The 19,254-nt window shown below is 49.5% G+C and overlaps 1 long non-coding RNA gene across 1 annotated transcript; it reads right to left on the bottom strand.

Annotated features, from left to right (window-relative positions):
- Nucleotides 1-1,428: 1,428 nt before the first annotated feature.
- Nucleotides 1,429-8,355, bottom strand: LOC111752697 (uncharacterized). The gene is made up of 5 exons (XR_002787576.2): nt 7,511-8,355; nt 6,071-6,211; nt 5,171-5,396; nt 4,714-4,773; nt 1,429-3,995 (listed from the first exon to the last, which is right to left on the bottom strand). It is a non-coding gene; the product is annotated as an uncharacterized LOC111752697 (long non-coding RNA).
- Between the last annotated feature and the right edge of the window lie 10,899 nt (nt 8,356-19,254).

Here is a 19,254-nt window from a genome sequence, read left to right as displayed (position 1 = left end):
ATTGAGACAGGAAGTCCTGGTTCCTACCACCATGAAGCTGAAAACGAACTTGTGCCTGACTCCATCTTCTCAGAGTAAGGAGCTCACCCTGCAAGGAGGAAATCCCATCTCAACCTCCCTCTCATACTTTTTGTTCTGGGACCCCAGGGTTCCCCATCCCAAGAGCACAGGCAGTTTCCACATAAAAGGCCCGGGTCTAGGGAGGCCTGGCCTGGGCCTGGAGCCTAGTGTGGACTGGTCAGGATCCCAGGGGGCTGAAATGAGAGCGGTTGAAATGTACCATTTCTGAGGCAGCCAAGGACTGAGTTTGGCAGAGGGAGAAAGTAGCCCTTGGGCTGGCTTTCCATGGCTGCCTCAGAGAAGGAGCATAACCCTTAGCCCCAAACAGCAGGGGCAGTGACAAGAGACGGCAGGGAGTGGGGTCAGAGGCCCCCCACAATACCCTCCTTCCCTGAGGTGCTTGAAAAGAGAAAGGTGAACTTGTTGTGTAGGCCCAGCATTAGGTCTGCTCCTTGTGTCCAATCCCCCAACCCAGGGTCTGAAAGCCCACACCCAACTCATATAATCCCTAGGGGGGCCATCTGGGGCAGAGACCTTGCCCCTAGGAGCCCAGTGCCCAGCTGTCGGTTCTCTGAGGCTTCCTGGAGGAGGGGGGACTTGGGCAAGGAGTGAGGGAGGGACAGCATGGGGAGAGACTAGTGCGGGGGCCTGGGGCCTCCTGGGGACAGGGTTCTGGAGGGGTGAGCAAAGCGGGGAGTCCAGGTTTCCAGCGTGTAAAAATGGCATGGGGGCATTGTCTGACCTCCTCTAACTTCACAAAGTGGAAGGAGAATCAATATCAACAGCCCAAGTTTGAGTCCTGTGAGGTGGTTGTCAGACATACCTCCTTTCACCAGCCTTTTCTACCAAATCTGACACCAACCAACCCTCCTACAGCATTTCCTACTTGTCTGCAGGGCACAGGCCAGGGCAGAGCAGGGGTCAAGGGCTGAGAGAGGCAGCCTGTCCTCAGGGGGCCAAGAGGATACTGTCCTCAGGGGACTAAGAGGATCTGCAAGAACTGTCTCACACTTAAGAAGGGAGACTTTGCATGCATGCAGAGAAGTAGAGAGTGCCTTGGGAGGGATGGCTGGTGTAAGCATTGGTAAAAATTTGGAGGGTGGAGGTATGCCTGACCTCTACTTCATAGGAATCGGCCTTGGGCTGATGTTGATCTTGATTCTCCTCCCCTGTTAGAGAACCTCTGATGTCACTGCACCATTTTTACAGAAAGATGCATAGTAGGTGCTCAATAAAAGCATGATCAGAGAAATTTTCTCTATTGTTCAAAAATTTACATAAACCCAAACAGCCAGCAAACACATGAAAAAGATGCTCATGATCTTTAGCCATTAAAAAAAACCAAAAACTTATTGCCATCGAGTTAATTCTGACTCATAATGACAGAGTAGAACTGCTCCGTAGGGTTTCCAAGGAGAGTCTGGTAGATTCGAAGTGCCAGCCTTTTGGTTAGCAGATGTGCTCTTAACTACTGAGCTACCAGAGTTCCATTAGCTATCAGAGAGATCCAAATCAAAACTGTAATGAAGTACCACCTCACTCCGACAAAATGAAAAAAAAAACAGGAAATGACAGATGTTGTCAAGGATGTGGGGAGACTAGAACACTTATCCATTGCTGATGGGACTATAAAATGGTACGACCACTATGGAGAATGGTATGACCCTTGCTAAAAAAAACTAGAAATAGAGCTACCTTATGGTTTTTACGGTCCAGCAATACCACTCCTAGAAATATATCCTAGAGACCTAAAAGTAGTGACACGAACAGACATATACACATCTATGTTCGTTGCAGCTTTATTCACAATAGCAAAAAAACCCAGAAACAACCAAAGTGCCCATCAAGAGATGAATGGATAAGCAAATTGTGGAACATGCATGCAATGGAATACTATACAACCACAAAGAACAATGATGAGTCTATGAAACATGAATGGACCTGAAAGTATAATCCTAAGTGAGATAAGTCAAGCATATAAAGACAAATTTTTTAAAAATAATTTTTATTGTGCTTTAATTTTTTTTTAAGTGAAAGTTTACAAATCAAATCAGTCTGTCACATGTAAGCTTATATACACCTTACTACATACTCCCATTTACTCTCCCCCTAATGAGTCAGCCCCCTCCCTTCTTCCAGTCTCTCCTTTCATGACCCTTTTGCCAGTTTCTAACCCTCTCTATCCTCCCATCTCCCCTCCGGACAGGAGATGCCAATACAGTCTCAAATGTCCACCTGATACAAGTAGCTCACTCTTCATCAGCATCTCTCTCCAGCCCATTGTCCAGTCCCTTCCATGTCTGATGAGTAGTATAAAGACAAATTTTGTATGAGCCCTCTTTTATGAGAAGACAAGAACAGATAAACAGAGAGAGAGCAATGTTCATTGGTGGTTACCAGGTAGAAGAGGGGGGAGGGAAAAGTTCACTTTAGAATGTGTTGTTAGTTGCTGTCAAGTTGGCTCAGACTCATAGTGACTCTATGTACAACAGAATGAAACACTGCCTGGTCCTGCACCATTCTCACAATCATTGTTATGCTTGAGCCCATTTTTGCAGTCACTATGTTAATCCGTCTTGTTGAGAGTCTTGCTCTTTTTCACTGACCCTCCACTTCACCGAGTTTGATGTCCTTCTTCAGGGACTGATCTCTCCTGACAACTTGTCCAAAGTATGTGAGAAGTAGACTCGCCATCCTTGCTTCTAAGGAACATTCTGATCGTACTTCTCCCAAGACAGATTTGTTCGTTCTTTGGGTAGTCCATGGTATATTCAATATTCTTCTACAACACCATAATTCAAAGGTCAATTCTTCCTCAGTCTTCTTTATTCATTGTCCAGCTTTCGCATGCATATGAGGCGAATGAAAACACTGTGGCTTGGGTCAGGCGCAGCTTAGTCCTCAAGGTGACATCTTTGCTTTTTAACACTTCTAAGAAATCTTTTTCAGCAGATTTGCCCAATGCCATCCATCTTTTGATTTCTTCACTGCTGCTTCCATGGGTGTTGATAGTGGATCCAAGTAAAAAGAAACCCTTGACAACTTCAATCTTTTCTCCGTTTTTCGTAATGTCTCTTATTGGTCCAGTTGTAAGGCTTGTTATTTTTGGTGATGTGAAAAGCGACACCGATGCGGTTGTAGTGAGCATAGCACAAACAAAGTAAAAATGTCTGAGCACATATGGACAGGTGTAGACACAAAGAGAATGTTGACAAACTGTGATAAATGTAACTAACGTCAATGAAAAAAAAAATCATTAACATGGGGCACTCCACCCATTCACAGACAACGTAAGACAGTTTCTCTATTTGACAAAAAAAAAAAAGCTTTATTTATAAAGAAATTTTATGCTCATTTAAAATAAAATCAGTTGTGATAAAAAAAATTTACTTACCTCAAGCTGAAATTTTAAAGCATGTAGGAAAGTGAACAGGCCCTGTAGGGGAATGATGGGAGATGATTCCTGTCAACATCATGCTGTCTTCTTTTCCTTTTTGGTCTAGAACCTTCTGGTGCCGGCTGGTCTCCTGGTTCTGCTACACCATTTCTCAGCCTCACTTGCCCCAGCTTCTCACCTTCTGGCACCTTCTCCAGTGCTAGAGCATTCTGTCTCTGTCTCCCTCTGTCTCTGGCAGATGCCTACTCTGGCAACAACAGCTCTCTGTCTCTCTCTGGCAGATACAAACTCCAGCAACAACAGCCCTCTCTCTCCCTCTCTCTCTCCGGCAGATGCAGGCTTCAGGGACAACAGCTCTCTCTCTCTCTCTCTCTCTGGCTGGCAGATGGAGCTTCTGGCAACAGCTCTCCGTCTGTCTCTCTCTCTGCCGGATGCAGGTTCCTGCAGCAACCAGAGCAACATCCTCAACCAGCACACATGCAGCAGGACATACTGCAGACCCTGTAGCCAGGGCGTCCAGGACTATGGTACCAAAATTCTGGATGGGGGAAGAAGGAGTAGGGTGAGCACAGTGACCCTGTGCCAACACTCACAGGGATGAGGGCCAGGAGGGGAAGCGAGGTCAATGTTCCAGGCAGACACTGGGGCAGGAACTAGAGAAAAGGACAGGGACCCTGGAGGTAGCCCCATTCTGCCAGGCTCTGAGCCAGACCCAGGCCCTCTTCTCCCTCTGCAGGGACTGGCTGGTGACCTAGGGCAGTGACTTGGTGCTCTGAGCCTTGCCTGTTCTCAGGTCAATAGGATGGCATCCCTGCTCTGCTGGGGCTGGTGAGAGGAACCAGGGGGAGCCATGGGGAACCAGAGAAAGGCTGACCTCTGGCAGGAAGGACCCACTGGTGTGAACTGTGCCCTCTGCAGGGGGGCTTGAGACTAGGGGTCCGGGTCTCTGTGCATCCCAGAGCACAGCTCCTGCTAGGCCTGGGAAACCCGAGTTGGGGGCGGGGGAAGGGTGGAGCTGAAGGTCCCATGGTGCCCCTGAGAGCTCCAGGCCCATAGCTCCCCCATCTCAGGGTTCCAGGGGTCTGAGCCCAGGAGAAACAAGGGGGTGCCCACCCCAGGTGACAAGGCATCTTTAGATTTCCTGCACCCACACAGTCAACTGGGGGATTGTTGCAGGCTCCTGCTCCTGTCCCCAGTGCTCGTGGCAGGGCATTGCCAGGGCCTGGCTGACAGAAAAGGGAAGTCTCGACTCTCACCAGGGAGCTAGCGGAAATTCCACTTGGCACTGGCATCTTCTCAGAGTAACGAGCTCACCCCTGCTGGGAGGAAACCCCAAGTCATATTCCTTCCTGCACTCTTCATCCTAGGACCCCCAGGGTTCCCCCCGCTCCCAGGGAACAGGCAGGCTCTATATCAAAGGCCTGATTATGGTTAGGCCTGGCCTGGGCCTGGAGCCGAGTGTGGACTGGTCAGGAGCCCAGGGAGCTGCCCCAGCCGTTCTCTTGAGTCTCCCCAGAGCCTCCTCCTGGCCCCAGGTTAGGGTTGCTCTGCAGATGGGGGCAAGTACACAAACCCCACTTTGGGAGCGTATGCTGGGTGGAGGCACTGTGACTCCCTGGCTCCCCGAGGCCTGCTCAGTCATCCCCAGGCCATGAACACCAGGGACAATCCATAAACTGCTTCCCACAGGCCCTGCCCACGACTCGACCTCACCTCTTGTCCTCTGCTTCTGGTTGGTTCCAGAGGGCACCTAGTCCCCACCTTGCTGTACTTTGCCCCCTGGCTGTCATCCTCTAGGAGCAAAGGTCCTGCCCTTCACCCTCTTCAAGCCACAGCTCTCCCTGGGCCCCTCCTGAATCCCTGAAGGGCTGATGGGACTGTGATGGCTGCCCCTGGTGTCAGCTCCTGATGCCTCCTCACCCCGCAGGGCTTCTGTCACCTGAAGTGCAACGGGAAAAGTTGGCCTCCTCCTTACCCCCACCCCTCCTTCCCATCCTGTTCCTCTGCCCTCCAGCTGCCCCTCCTGCATACAAATTTGCACCCCAGGCTCAGCCCAGGCTCTTCTCTCTGCCTCACTGGCTCAGGAGAGGGTACTCTCATAAGTCCTCTGGGGCCTGGTCCCCTTCTTGTCTCCTCTGGCTCCCCAAGCCCTTGACCTCCCCCATCTCGCCGTGCCTGGCAGGGCCCTGAGGTAGCCGCCCCACTCCTGAGAACCTCCCCATTCAAGCCAAGAAGCAGGATAGAGGGGACTGTGCTGGGGCTGGAGACAGCACAGGGGGCTGGGCCACCCAGGGAAGTGCTGGGGGTGAGAGGGAGTGGCTCTGACCCTGGGCTCCCTCTCTGTTCCTTCCCTCCCCTCCTCCACAGCCCACTTCAAGTCACACACCCTTTCCTCCTGGTGCCCCTTCCAGAAGGGAGGTCTGATTCCTCCTGCCTCAATGTCACCACCTCAGCTGGGCCTCTCCTGCTGAGACCCCAACAACCAGCCTCAATCTTTATCCCTCAGCCCCTATTCTGCGAGGCAGCCCCGCTGCTCCTCTTCAATACAGAACCATCTGGGGATTTCCCAGACATTTCTGTGACGGGTGCTCCCGCCTGTCCCCCTCCCCTCACCTGGGAAGGAATCTAAGCTCCCCTCAGTGGAAGTCTCCCTCAGACTGCTGACCAGGGCCCAGGATGGGGCTTTAAAGGAGTGGCCGGTTCCTTTCTCCTCCCTCCTGTTTTCTGCTTTTTGCTCAGAACGCAGAGGTTTCCCTGAAACAACATGACATGGGTCAGTTACAACCTTTGCCTGAGGCTACTATCTGGTTGCATTTGATTTCATTTAATTTTCACCTGCTCTGTAATGAGATTTGGGCAAATCTGCTGCAAAAGACCTCTCTCAAGTGTTGAGAAGCAAAGATGCCACTTTAAGGGCTAAGGTGCTCCAGACCCTTAGTCCTCAATTGTATTTTCAATTGCCTCATATGAAAAAAAAAAAAAATGCGAAGGGTGGACAATAAATAAAGAAGACTGAAGAAGAATTGATGCCTTTGAATTATGGTGTTGGCAAAGAATATTGAATATACCATGGACTGCCAGAAGAACAAACAAATCTGTCTTGGAAGAAGTACAGCCAGAATGCTCCTTAGAAGCAAGGACGGTGAGAATTCATCTCAGGTACTTTGCACATGTTATCAGGAGGGACCAGTCCCTGGAGAAGGACATCATGCTTGGTAAAGTAGAGGATCAGAGAAAAAGAGGAAGACCCTTATTGAGATGGACTGGCACAGTGGCTGCAACGATGGGCTCAAGCATAATAAAGATGCTGAGGATTGTACAGGACCAAGCAATGTTTTGTTCTGTTGTATATAGGGTCGCTATGAGTTGGAACCAACTCAATGGCACCTAACAACAATTGAAATCAAATCGCTTTAAATGCACCTTTTCTGAGATGGTCAAGGACTGGTTTAAGGGGAGGGAGAGAAGCAGCTGTGGGCTGGCTTTCCAAGCACTGCCTTAGAGAAGGAGTGGAGCAGTCAGCCCCAAACAGCAGGGGCAGGCCAGGAGAGCGGGGAGTGGGCTTAGAGACCCCCAAATTGAAAGGGGCAGCGTGAGAAAGAGATTGTAGGGCCCTAGAGTCCTGGGTGTTGTAGCATTGTTTCAACGTGGCTTGCATAGTTAGCTTTTGCATACCCCGGTGATTTTGTGATTTGTGGTTTGTTTCCTCCCTTTCCTCTCCCTTCTTCAATGATTTCATGAAGTTTAAAATTAACCTATGTTCCTCTTGGAGAAGCAGAAGAGCCATCGATAAGATCTGGGACAAGACAACTAGACAACGGGGGCCCATCTTGTGATTGAAACCCGGATGGCATCAGAGGAGCTCTAAGAATACACACAGAAGGTCAACATGCCTCCTCAAAGGAGAACTGCCAATCTCCAGATTCTTCAAGCTTAAACCCTAACCCTATAAAACCCTCTGGTTGGTCTCTGAGAGACAGACAGATTTTGGAGGAGCCCCTTTCCTTCTGTCTCTTGCATACCGGTATACAATAAAGCCCTCTTGCTACTTACCTCACCCCGTCTCAGTATCGGCTTTGCAGCAGGTGGCTTGAATCCATGTTTTGTGGTAACAAAATGTCCTTGTTCCTCTGAGGTGCTTGAAAAGAGGACCATGAGTTTGTTGTGTAGACACAGCATTAGGTCCAGACCCCTGTGTCCAATGCCCCACCCCAGGGTCTGAAAGCCTACACACCACTTATAATCCCTAGAGCTTCCCCTGGGGGCCCAGTGCCCAGAGCTGTCAGGCCTGAGAGGCTTCCTGGAGGAGGAGGGACTCTGTGGGGAGGGCAATGAGGGAGGGGCAGCCTGGGGTAGGGCTTGTGGGAGAGGCTGAGACTTCCTGAGCTCAGGTCCTGGTGGGAAGGATTAGGGAGGGGCCAACATCTGCCTTCCCAAGGGCCAGGTGAGAGGTTCCACAGTCCCCTTGTGCTGGCTGAAGAAAAGAGCCCTTAAAAGATTACCATCTAGAAGTTGGGTAAACAGGAACCACACCCTGTCGACATGAGATAAGGTTGAAACAACCAGTGAATTATTTTCTCCTTCTTAGTGTTTTTCTAGTCCCTTCCCACTTTTTTTTTTTTTTCCCACTTTACGGGCTCCCACATGCGCAGAAGAACAAAGTGTGAGCACTGTTTAACCTTCCTTAGACCTCCGAAGATGGCGATGTAGTGCCAAAGATCAGTGCACTTGCACTATATCCCATAATAAGTGATGCCAAGAGCTGCCAGAAGACTCCATCTTGAATAACAGCGGGTTACATCTTGGATTCCAGATGTGTCCGCAACCTAATTAACATGCACCGCCATTCTGAGAAGCACCCACCCCTTGAAAGAAGCTTACTAAATATTCATCACTCTATTGCCTTCACCAAACTCATATAAGCCCTAGCCTTGCTTCCCTTTTCAAGTCAACCTTTTGGAGAGGCTTAGTACCCTGCTGACTCCTTTTGCTTGACTCAAGCAAAATAAAGCTTGCTGAAGATAAAGTTTGTCTTCCACATGTATTCTGAACTCAGGAAAAGACAAGGACCCTTTGTGTTAGATTGGCAATTGGTAACACCGTCCAGGCCAAGGGCATCAGGAAGGGAGAGCCTCAGAGACCCCACCTGGTCTTTAGGCTTGAGGCTGGTTTCCAGGCTGAGGGGGTCAGAGCCTGTGACACCCTGGGGGATGGAGACCCAGGAGAGCAAAGGGGGTGTGAGAGATGGCCCAGGGCCAGGCAGCGCTGGCAAGGACCCGGTGAGGGCGAGGTGTTGAATTTGGGGAGGTGACTTGGCCCTAAAAAGCATGGGATGGCCTCCTTCTCCCCGAACCAGGTGGACACAGGGGCACCAGAGTACGACTGACCGGCCAGAAGTGCCCATAGGTGTTAGTTGCGCACCCCATGAGGGGCACCAGGCCAGGGGCAAGGCGCCTGGGAGTCTGTGAGTCCCCTGAGCCCTGCTGCGCCAGTTCCAGAAACCCAGATAGGGGATGGAGGCTGAGGGTCCCACAGCCTTGAGAGGCGAAGTGTGACTGCCGTCGTTTTTTTTTTGGAGATTAATTATAGTTTAAGAAGCAGGGTGTGGTGTCAATGGACAAGGGCCAGGTGGCTTTGCCGGGAGGGAGAAAATTATTTCACTGTCAATGTTTAGACTATTTCAGAAAAGAAAAACTCCAGAAGGGTTGTGAGGTTTCTTTCCTAATGTGGAAAGTCCCCAATAGGGCTTCTCATCCATCAGATCCTGGGGTGGGCTCTGACCCTCCAGATAAGGCTTGGGGACATCGAAGTTATGGGACAACTGGGGTGACATTTGGAAAAGCAACATTGCTCCATTCCTCATGCCTCCCCAGAGTAGGGTCTTAGACATAACCAATATGGACCCTGCTTGCGATGGACTCTGGGTTTGAACGACAGTGACTGACTGGACTGTAACCCCATCCATAATTAGACATAGCCAGACTCCCCTCTGTTCCCTCTCCCCCCACCCAAACACTTCAGCTATAGATGAACAGCCTTTAAGTGCAAATCAAGCCATCAATTAGGAAACGCCTCAGGGCCACCCCCCTGAGATTTTCAGACTTTGCTTTCCCTCCCTTCCCCTGCGGGGCCACATTCTTTTCCCCCTTTGTAATTCGCCCACTCTTTGAGTATAAAAGTTTCACACCAAAAAGCCAAACCCACTGCTGTCAAGTCGGTTCAGACTCCTAGAGATCTTGTAGGACAGAGTAGAACTGCCCCATAGGGTTTCCAAGGCTGTAAATCTTTACAGATGCAGACTGCCACATCTTTCTCCCCATGGAGTGGCTGGCTGGTGGGTTCAAACCACTGACCTTTTGGTTAGCAGAGTTAGCAGCCCTGGTGGAGCAGTGGTTAAGAGCTCGGCTGTTAACCAAAGGGTTGTGAGTTCAAACCCACCAACTGCTCCTTGGGAACATCATGGGGCAGTTCTACTCTGTCCTAGAGGGTCACTATGAGTAGGAATTGTGACTCTAATACTCCCCAACATGTTTTCTCCTTTTCAAAATGGGTAACTTGAGAGCTTGACATAACTAACGCCGTGATGAACCTGTGCACTTTTTCTCCTTCCTCTGCCTTCTCCTCCTTCACATACCTTTATTAATGACTTCGTTTTGATCTAATACTAATAACTTTGTTCTTTGTTTTGATCTGATGTAAATAACTTTGTTTTGTTCTGTCCAATCACCTGTGACTTACCACCCCGACACCCTGCAGGGAAATTAGAGCCCAGGTGTCGGACGTGTATATCTTTAGCGTGATAAGATGTCCCATATGAATCTCTTTAGTCTGATAGAGTCACTATCTTGTAATGAATAAGTCCTCTGGCCATGCCATCTGCAGGCTACGAAGCCACTCCTAACCGTTCTAAAAATTCTATATAAGCTCCAACGGCGTAGTGGTACCTCCAGTTGCTAACCATGAAGGTCGGCAGTTCGATTCCGCCAGGAGCTCCCGGGAAACTCTATGCAGCGGTTTTACTCTGTCCTGTAGGGTCGCTATGAGTCGGAATTGACTCGACGCCTCTAGGCTAGGTTAGGAAGCTCCAATGTAAAATTGTTCTTTGTGACTCCATGTATGCATCTCCTGAATAAACTTTCTCACTCTTTCTGACTTGGAGTATGTTTCATTGGCTCGACTGCTCCAGGGCACGGACCCTAGTCGGGCAACAGGAATCACTCGACGGCAATGTGTGGAGGTACCATTTCGCACCAATGAGACTGGCACAGACTCAGCACTCTGGGGCAGTAGGACACAGGTGTGTGGTGGGGGTGGGTGAACAAGTCCCTAGTCATGTAAATGCATTCCCGCTCTCACCCAGCAGGCCCCTTTCCGGGCAGGGTGGCTCCAGACAGGGCGACCCCTCTGGTGGAGAAACGCCAGAGAGGAAAGCAGTGGTTTCTGTCTCAATACACTTGAAGTCTAGAAGGCACCAACCCGGGAGGCGACCTGGGGGTGGGCGTGTAAGGTGGAGACCGGCACTCATGCCAGACTCTTCTCTATAGTTTTTGTCTTTGAGCCGTGTAAACTCATTTCCTATCCCAACGCTTTCCAATTCACAAAACAGAGAGACAGGTCTGTCTCCACAGTGGCCTTTGCCTGGCATGGGGGGGTGGGGACAGCTCTCAGCCAAGGCCCCTGCTAAGCACCTGCTGGAGGGGCCTTCACACTGCAGAGGCCTCTGGACGTCCCATGATGGTGGGAGTCAGTCCACTGGCCTTGAGAGAAGCTGGCAGGGGGTGTGGGTGAGGGGCCAGGATGGTGGAGGGCGTGGGTCCCGGAGGAGGATGTCAGCCCTCAGCTGACCCGGAGGGCCCTGGAGCTCCCGGGCAAACCTCAGGTTTGGGGACTTCCATCCGTCAACCTGCCATGGGGGAGGGGAAGTCTCCCATTTCCAGGGATCACCCAGAAGACAAGGCTGAGTCCCTGCATGGTGACTGTGTCTTTTCCACCTCTGATCTCAGGCCACCCCCTGTGGCTGATCTTTTTTTCCGTTTGCTCCCCTCTCCCTCAAGGCTGAACCCCCACTGGGAGAGTAGACAGGTGGGCAGGTCTCGTTCTAGAACACCTGCTAGGCACAGATCCAGGACCCGATCGCCAGTACAGCAGAGGACTCGCAGTAGATGGCCAGGTGTAATTCTGGTTATGGAAAGTCCCCATCTCCAGGCTGGTGTAGGATCACATTTACCTGTGCGCTGAGACCCCTGCATGGGGCTGGCCAGGCAGTGCCCTCTTGCAGTGTCTACTTGCCCTGGCGAGCTTCTACCCTGGACTCATATCCCAAAGGTCCCCCTGCCCCTGGTAGACCCACAGCGTGTGGTCCCTAGCCCATCACACACTGAGCTGCGTGCGAGGAGGCTCTGCTCCTGGTGCTGGGGGTGCCTTTATGTCCACAAGGGCAGCTGTGCCTAGTCCACACAGCTGTAGGTAGGGATTTGTCCACTGGGACCATGAGCTCTGACTCAGACAAGCCAAATAAAGAAATCTTGCCAATGGAGAGCTAAACCTGCTGCTTTCTCACTCCTAAAAGTAAGAACTGAAATGCATTGATGGAAACATTAGGCCACGCACTGCATCAAACGCTTTCCATGCCCAAGAGAAGCAGAGCCCGATCCTGGAACCTGGAACCAAATCCAGGTCTTCAAAGAGGGTTTCGACAGCCTTGCAGCATGGGCCAGAGGAGGTGGGGGTCAGCTGCTGCGTAGCTGGAGCAGCAAAGCCAGCAGGATGCCTGGACTCGACTGGACCAATCCATAGATCTCATGTCTTCATGTATGTATCCATCTCTCTCTCTCTGTATCTCTGTCTACCTACCCAACTATCTCTGTATCTGTCTCCCTCTGTATCTACCTACTTACCTATCTCTGTATCTATCTATCTCTATATCTATCTCTGTAACTATCATCTCTGTAGCTCTCTATCTACCTATCTATCTAGGAGCCCTAATGGCGCAACCATTAAGCACTTGGACATTAATGGAAAGGTTGTTGGTTCAAATCCACCCGGTGGCTCTGAAGAAGAAAGACCTGGCAATCTTCTTCCACAAAGAAGCCTAGAAAATCCTCCGGGCAGTTCTACTCTGTCTCATGGGATCTCCATGAGTCTAAAGTCAACTGGACAGCACCTAACATCTATCTATTTATCTTCCTCCTTTATTTCCTCCCTCCTTCCCTGTTCGCCCGCCTCTCATTGATGAGGATGCAGCCTCACACTCACTGGCACCTCGGACGAGGGGGCTGAGGCATCAGCCTTTGCAGCTCTTCTTATTGCCGCGCTTTGCAGCCTGGGGAGATCCTTCTCCAGACATGCCCCCTCTGCTTACACTCCCTTCCCCGCCTTGCACATACCATGATTGGCTTATAGCCTTGTGCATGGTCTGTCTTCCCTCTGTCACTTGTCAGCTCTAGGAATGGGGGTGTCTCCGCCCACCATTACCCCGGGTAGGGGGTGGTGCACTGGCAACTCTGCGTCTCATCCTTCCCGGGGCCTTATTTAGGCGCCGCTACGGCCTAAGCTCCACCAGGGGGCGCCTAGCCGGCACCAGACCAGGCCGCGGCCGGCATGCGCCGCTGCAGAGAGCAGGCCGCGGCAGTTGAGCCGGCTCGGGCTCGTGACTCCTAGGACCCGGGGCGGGGGCCGGAAAAGAGGCCGTAAGAAGGCCCAGTTCTGGAGCGCCCCAACGAGGGCTTTGGATCTTATCCTGAAGGTATTTGGGAGAGTTTGAAGCATTTCAGAAGTTGGCATTTTAGAAATACTACTCTGACACGGACAGACGTGAAATGTGACCAGTGGCTGCCTTTGGGGTGGGGCTGTCTGTGTTTTTCTTATCTGTATTTTCTAAGGTTTTCTACAATGAATATGGTTTATCTGTATGTATTAGCAAGGAGCACTGGTGGCGCAGTGGTTGAGTACTTGACCGCTAACCGAAGGTCCAGTGCTTGGAACCCACCAGCGCCTCCGTAGGAGAAAGATGTGGCAGTCTGCTTCTGTAAAGACTACAGCCTTGGAAATCCTATGGGGCAGTTCTCCTCTGTCCTATAGGCGCGCTGTGATTCAGAATCAACTCGACAACTGGTTTAGTATGTATTAGCTTACTAGGGGTGCTTAACGAAGTGCCACTAACTGGGTGGCTTAACCCATCAGGACTGAGTTCTCTGTGTGAGACAAAACCCAAAACCAAACCCGTTGCTGTCCAGTCAATTCTGACTCGTAGTGACCCTATAGGACAGGATAGAACTGCCATATAGGGTTTCCAAGGAGCGCCTGGTGGATTCTAACTGCAGACCTTTTTGGTTAGCAGCTGAGCTCTTAACCACTACACCACCAGGGGTTTCCAATATTTTATTTTAATTTCTTTCTTTGCTGCATGGCACATCACTGTGGACCTCTACTACCAAAACTGAATATTAAAAACTGCCAATCATGAGGATGAGAAGGCAAGAGGGGACAGGAAAGCTGGTAATGGGGAACCCAAGGTCATGAAGGGACAGTGGTGACAAGCATGGGGTTGGCAACCAATGTCACAAAACAATATGTGTATTGTTTAATGAGAAACTAGTTTGCTCTGTAAACCTTCATCTAAAATAAAAAAAAAAAAAGTTAAAAAACAAAAAAATAATACTGCCCATCAGGAGGCTTCCAGGAGCCTCTTTTCATTCCCAAGGCCCACATAGGGCCCAGTCCTGGTGGGTGTCAGTACAAGTCTGCCCAGGCGAAGCTCCACCCCTGGATCCAGGGCTGGGCACCCACCCAGGCTGTCGGACAAGGAGAAGGACGATGCTGGGATTTCAGGTGGCACAGAGAATGCATGTGCAAAGAATCTGAAGAGATGGCGAGATGAGACTCAGCCTCCCTGCCTGCGCAGAGACCGTGGGGACCTGCTTCTGAGTCTCCCCAACAGCAAGGAGATTTGTTTTTCATTGTCTGTCAGGGAAGCATGTGTCTGCTGACACTGGGGCATGCCCTTCATGTTGAACCCCTTCCTAGTGCCAGGTACTGCACTAGGTGCCAGGGCACTGACCAAGACAAAGACGCAGACTTGCCCTCGAGGAGCTCATAGGCAATGGGACAGGCAAATAATCCTGACCATAGGGGAGGCAAGGTCCATGGTGGTTCAAACCCACTCTGCAGTGCCACAGAAGAAAAGCCTGGTGATCTGCTTCCTAAAGATTGCAGCCAGAAAACCCTATGTCTATTTCCCAGTTCTGTCCTCCAAAAGGTCTAGAAGCAATGACACCCATAGCAATAAATGCCCAGATCTCGGTTTCTAAATACATTCTCTAGTGACTTAGTTATCTGTTTCTGCTATAAGAGGAATACCACACGTGGTAGCTTTAACAAATGGAAATTTATTTTTGCACAGTTTAGGAGGTTAGAAGTCCATATTCAGGGCACTGGCTCTAGGGGAAGAGACTCTCTCTCTTGGCTGTGGGGGAAGGTTCTTGTCTCTTTTCAGCTGCTGTTTCTTGGTTTCTTGGTGATCTTCATATGGTGTGGCATCTATCTTCCCCCATCTCTGCTTGCTTCTCTGTGCCTGATCCGCTAGGTTTATATCTCAAAGCTGATTGGCTTAAAACACACCCTACACTGATACAGCCTCATAAACATAATAAAGAAAACCCTATTTCCAAATGGGGTTACATCTAAATTATAGGGGTTATAACTTAAAATACGCTTTGGGGGGACACAATTCAATCCATAACAACTAGATACTTAAAAAAATATATTTTATTGTGTTTTCAGTGAAAGTTTATACAGCAAATTAGGTTCCCATTTGACAATTTCTACACAAATTGTTCAGTGACATTGGTTACATTTTCACAATGTGTCAACATTCTCTTTAATTGCTTTCCGGTCGTTCCATTTCCAGTGCTCTAGTTTCCCTGCCCCCTTATCTTCTTATCTTTGCTGTACAGTAAATGTTGGCCTTTGGTCTCATATAGGTGTGTTTTTGTTTTTTAAATTGTGCTTTAGGTGAAAGTTTATACGGCAAATTAGTTTCTCATTAAACAATGCACATACTGTTTTCTGACATTGGTTGCCAACCCTGTGACGAGTCAACACTCTCCCCTTCTTGGCCTTGGGTTCCCCATTTCCATTCATCCAGCTTTCCTGTCCCCTCCTGCCTTTTCTCGTCCTTGCCCCTGGGCTGGTGTGCCATTTAGTTTCACATTATGGTTGAACCACGTGTGTTACTGTTTGTTTTATAGGCCTGTCTAATCTTTGGCTGAAGGGTGAACCTCAGGAATGACTTCAATACTGAGTTAAAAGGGTATCCGGGGGCTAGATGTGTTTTTTTAGATACTTTTATTTTTCAGTTTTACAGCAGAAAAACCTGACTGACCCCTTGTGAGCCAAATAATCAAAGCTAGCATCAGCAGTTGCCTCTTGATAGGATGCACTGAGAAGAAGGAAGCTTCACGTCTCTGCTCTTCCTGCCCAAAGTACACAACCTGAATCTAATCAGGAGGAAACATCAGACCAACGCAAACTGAGGGGCATTCTAGAAAACAAATGGCCTGTATTCTTCAAAAACTGGCAGTGTCTCGAATTACAAAAGCAGCAGCACATAGTGTTCCAAATTAAAAGGAGTCTAGGGACATGGCCTCAAACACAGCAAGGACTGTGAGGGTGACACAGGACCAGGCAGTGTTTCCTTCTGTTGTACCTATGGTCGCTATGATATGAATCGGAAACGACTCCACAGCACCTAATAACAACAAGGGAGTCCCTGGATGGTACAAACAGTTAACACAGCTGCTCACCGAAAGGTTGGAGGTTCAAGTCCACCCGGAGGTACCTCAAAAGGAAGGCCTGGAGATCCCCTTCCAAAAAATTGGCCATTGAAAACTATGGAGCACAGTTCTACTCTTGACACGGAGTTGCTGTGAGTCGGAGTTGACATAAAGGCAACTGCTAGTGATGGTGACTGGGAGACATAACAACTAAATGCAATGCTTGCATGATCTTGGATTTTCTTTTTCTATAGAAGATGTCATTAGAACAATTGAGGACATCTCAATAAGGTCTATAGATTAGATAGTAATACTGCCTCTAGGTTATTTTCTTGATTTTGATCATTGTACTGTGGATATATAAGGGAATTCATTATTTTCTCTGTAGAGAAGGATAATAACACCTACCCCACTGTACTGTTATGAGCATTAACTGAGCTGATTCACATACAGAACCCAGCACAAAATAATAAATATAGCGAATATCACTGGGAATTCCATTATAGGCAAGAGGATCTCACTGGGGATGGTGAGGGGTTAAAAAAAAAATCCACCTCCACCCTTAGAAATACCAGCTCAAGCCCAGAAAGACAAAGGTACTTGGTCATACTTACCAAGAAGTGTGTCCAGCTCACGGAAGCAACGTGCAAAGGTGCCCAAAATCAAGGAGGCAAGATTAAAACAATTCCCTGGACACTGTAAGCTGAAGTTATAGGTTGTACACCAAATGGAAAGTCTCCCTGTTCTAGTGTCAGAGATGAGTATATCTTTCTGTGGGCAAGTTAAAAAAAGAAATCTTAATAATATCAAGGGTAAGTCCTGAAACTCAAATTGACAACAGTTTATTAAGCAGCTATTATGTGCTAGGTCCTCACAATCCTCACAATTGTGAGGAAGGCACAGGACCAGGCAGTGTTTCATTCTGTGTACACAGGCTTGCTGAGTTGGAACTAACTCTAGTTGGAAAGAACTCGATGGCACCTAACAACAGTGAGCTAGGTTAGGTTCCTGGGTGGTGCAAATTATTTTTGATCAGCTGCTAACCAAAAGATTGGCGATTGGAACCCACCCAGTAGTGCCATGGAAGAAAGGCCTGGTGATCTGCTTCTATAAAGATTACAGCCAAGAAAACTCTATGGAGCAGTTGTGACACGTGCGGTTGCCATGAGTTGGGATCAAGCCCATGGGCAAAGGTTTGGGTTTTATGTGCTAGGTCCTGTTGAGGATGCAAAGACACCAGACATAACCAGGACAGCTACATATAGAGTCCAAGGTCGGCCAGCAAGTGGTGGAGTCAGATTTACACTTTGGGCTTTCTGAGAAGCTCAGCTTCTTACAACTCTGTTCTGAGGATGCCTGGCTACTTCTGAGACTCAGAAAAATGTACTTAAAAACATCATCAGGAAACATTCTGCGGCAAGATGGAAAACTTAAGGGCTCTTATATGTCTTCCTTACATTTTTGTGTGTTGCCAGGCGGAAACCCCAGGTTCTGTTGAGCATGACTTTCGTATTGGTCAATAAATGAGAGACCAAGGTGGGAAAGCAGAAAGGAACCTTTATTTCATTGTAAAATGAAAGGCATCAGTTAGAGCTGCTGCTGCCATGGCTGCTCAGCGAAGGCAAGGGGAAAGTTTACTTTCAAAGAGTTTACAAGTGAGGAGTTCATACAAGTTATGTCAGCAATTCTTAATCGTACTACGAAAGCGCAGTTCGTCACCAGGACTTTTTTTTACAATGATTCTTATTGCGCTTTAAGTGAAAGTTTTCAAATCAAGTCAGTCTCTCACACAAAAACCCATATACACCTTGCTACACACTCCCAATTACTCTCCCCCAATGAGACAGTCTGCTCTCTCCCTCCACTCCCTCTTCTCGTCCTTTTCTCCAGCTTTTAACCGCCTCCACCCTCTCATCTCCCCTCCAGGCAGGAAATACCAACATAGTCTCAAGTGTCCACCTGATCCAAGAAGCTCACTCCTCACCAGCATCCCTCTCCAACCCATTGTCCAGTCCAATCCATGTCTGAAGAGTTGGCTTCGGGAATGGTTCCTGTCCTGGGGCAACAGAAGGTCTGGGTGCAGTGACCACCGGGGTCCTTCCAGCCTCAGTCAGACCACTAAGTCTGGTCTTATGAGAATTTGGGGTCTGCATCCCACTGCTATCCTACTCCCTCAGGGGTTCTCTGTTGTGTTCCCCGTCAGGGCAGTCATCGGTTGTAGCCGGGCACCATCTAGTTCTCCTGGTTTCAGGATGATGTAGTCGCTGGTTCATGTGGCCCTTTCCATCACCAGGATTTTTACGGGGCAGGCCAAGCAAGCTGTTTAAAGCATTTGAATTTTCTGAACCTGTGGACTTCTGCCTTATGTGTGTACACATTCACATATAAAACATCCCAGATTCAGTATGAGAAAATTGCATCCCTGCCTGGTCACCCTAGCTGGGAGGCAACAGAAGATTATTCCCCAGGGTCTCCTCCTGTCTGCTGGCGTCTGAGGCAGCTTCTCAAAACTGCAAAAGGTTGGGGTCTGCAGCCCATAGTTACAAGCAAGAATCAGAGTCGCTGAGCTCCGACCATCACCCCTAACATAGTAACATAAAATGGCGGCCGTGCTCCGAGGCCAAGCCACATACGGGTTCTGTGGCACGCCGGAACTACAACTCCCAGAATGCTCCCGGCCGAAGGCCGCCGGTCGCTGTGGCCCTAGGCTCTGTATTATTGCCCCCGCCCCCCAACCCTCCCAACCGTGGAAGGCCTACGGACACGTCTCCAGCCTTCCTCGCACTGGCCGATGGAACTCGCAGTTTTTCGGCCTCAAGGTTGAATCTCTCTGGGGCCTTAAGAAACTACACTTCCCAGTGGCATTTGGGCACAAGCGCACAAGGCCGTGGGGCATACTACGGTTCCCGGAGGGCCCTGCGACGCGCGCGATTGCGTGATGACGCGCTGAGCGAGTCGTGCTGACGTGCAGCGCGTGCAGCGCGGCCCAGGCGGGGTACCAGTGGCGCAGTTGGAGCCCGCTGC

The sequence above is a fragment of the Loxodonta africana genome, chromosome 12 (assembly GCF_030014295.1).
Source record: "Loxodonta africana isolate mLoxAfr1 chromosome 12, mLoxAfr1.hap2, whole genome shotgun sequence".
Lineage (NCBI taxonomy): Eukaryota > Metazoa > Chordata > Mammalia > Proboscidea > Elephantidae > Loxodonta > Loxodonta africana.
This window is presented reverse-complemented; position numbering and strand designations above follow the sequence as displayed.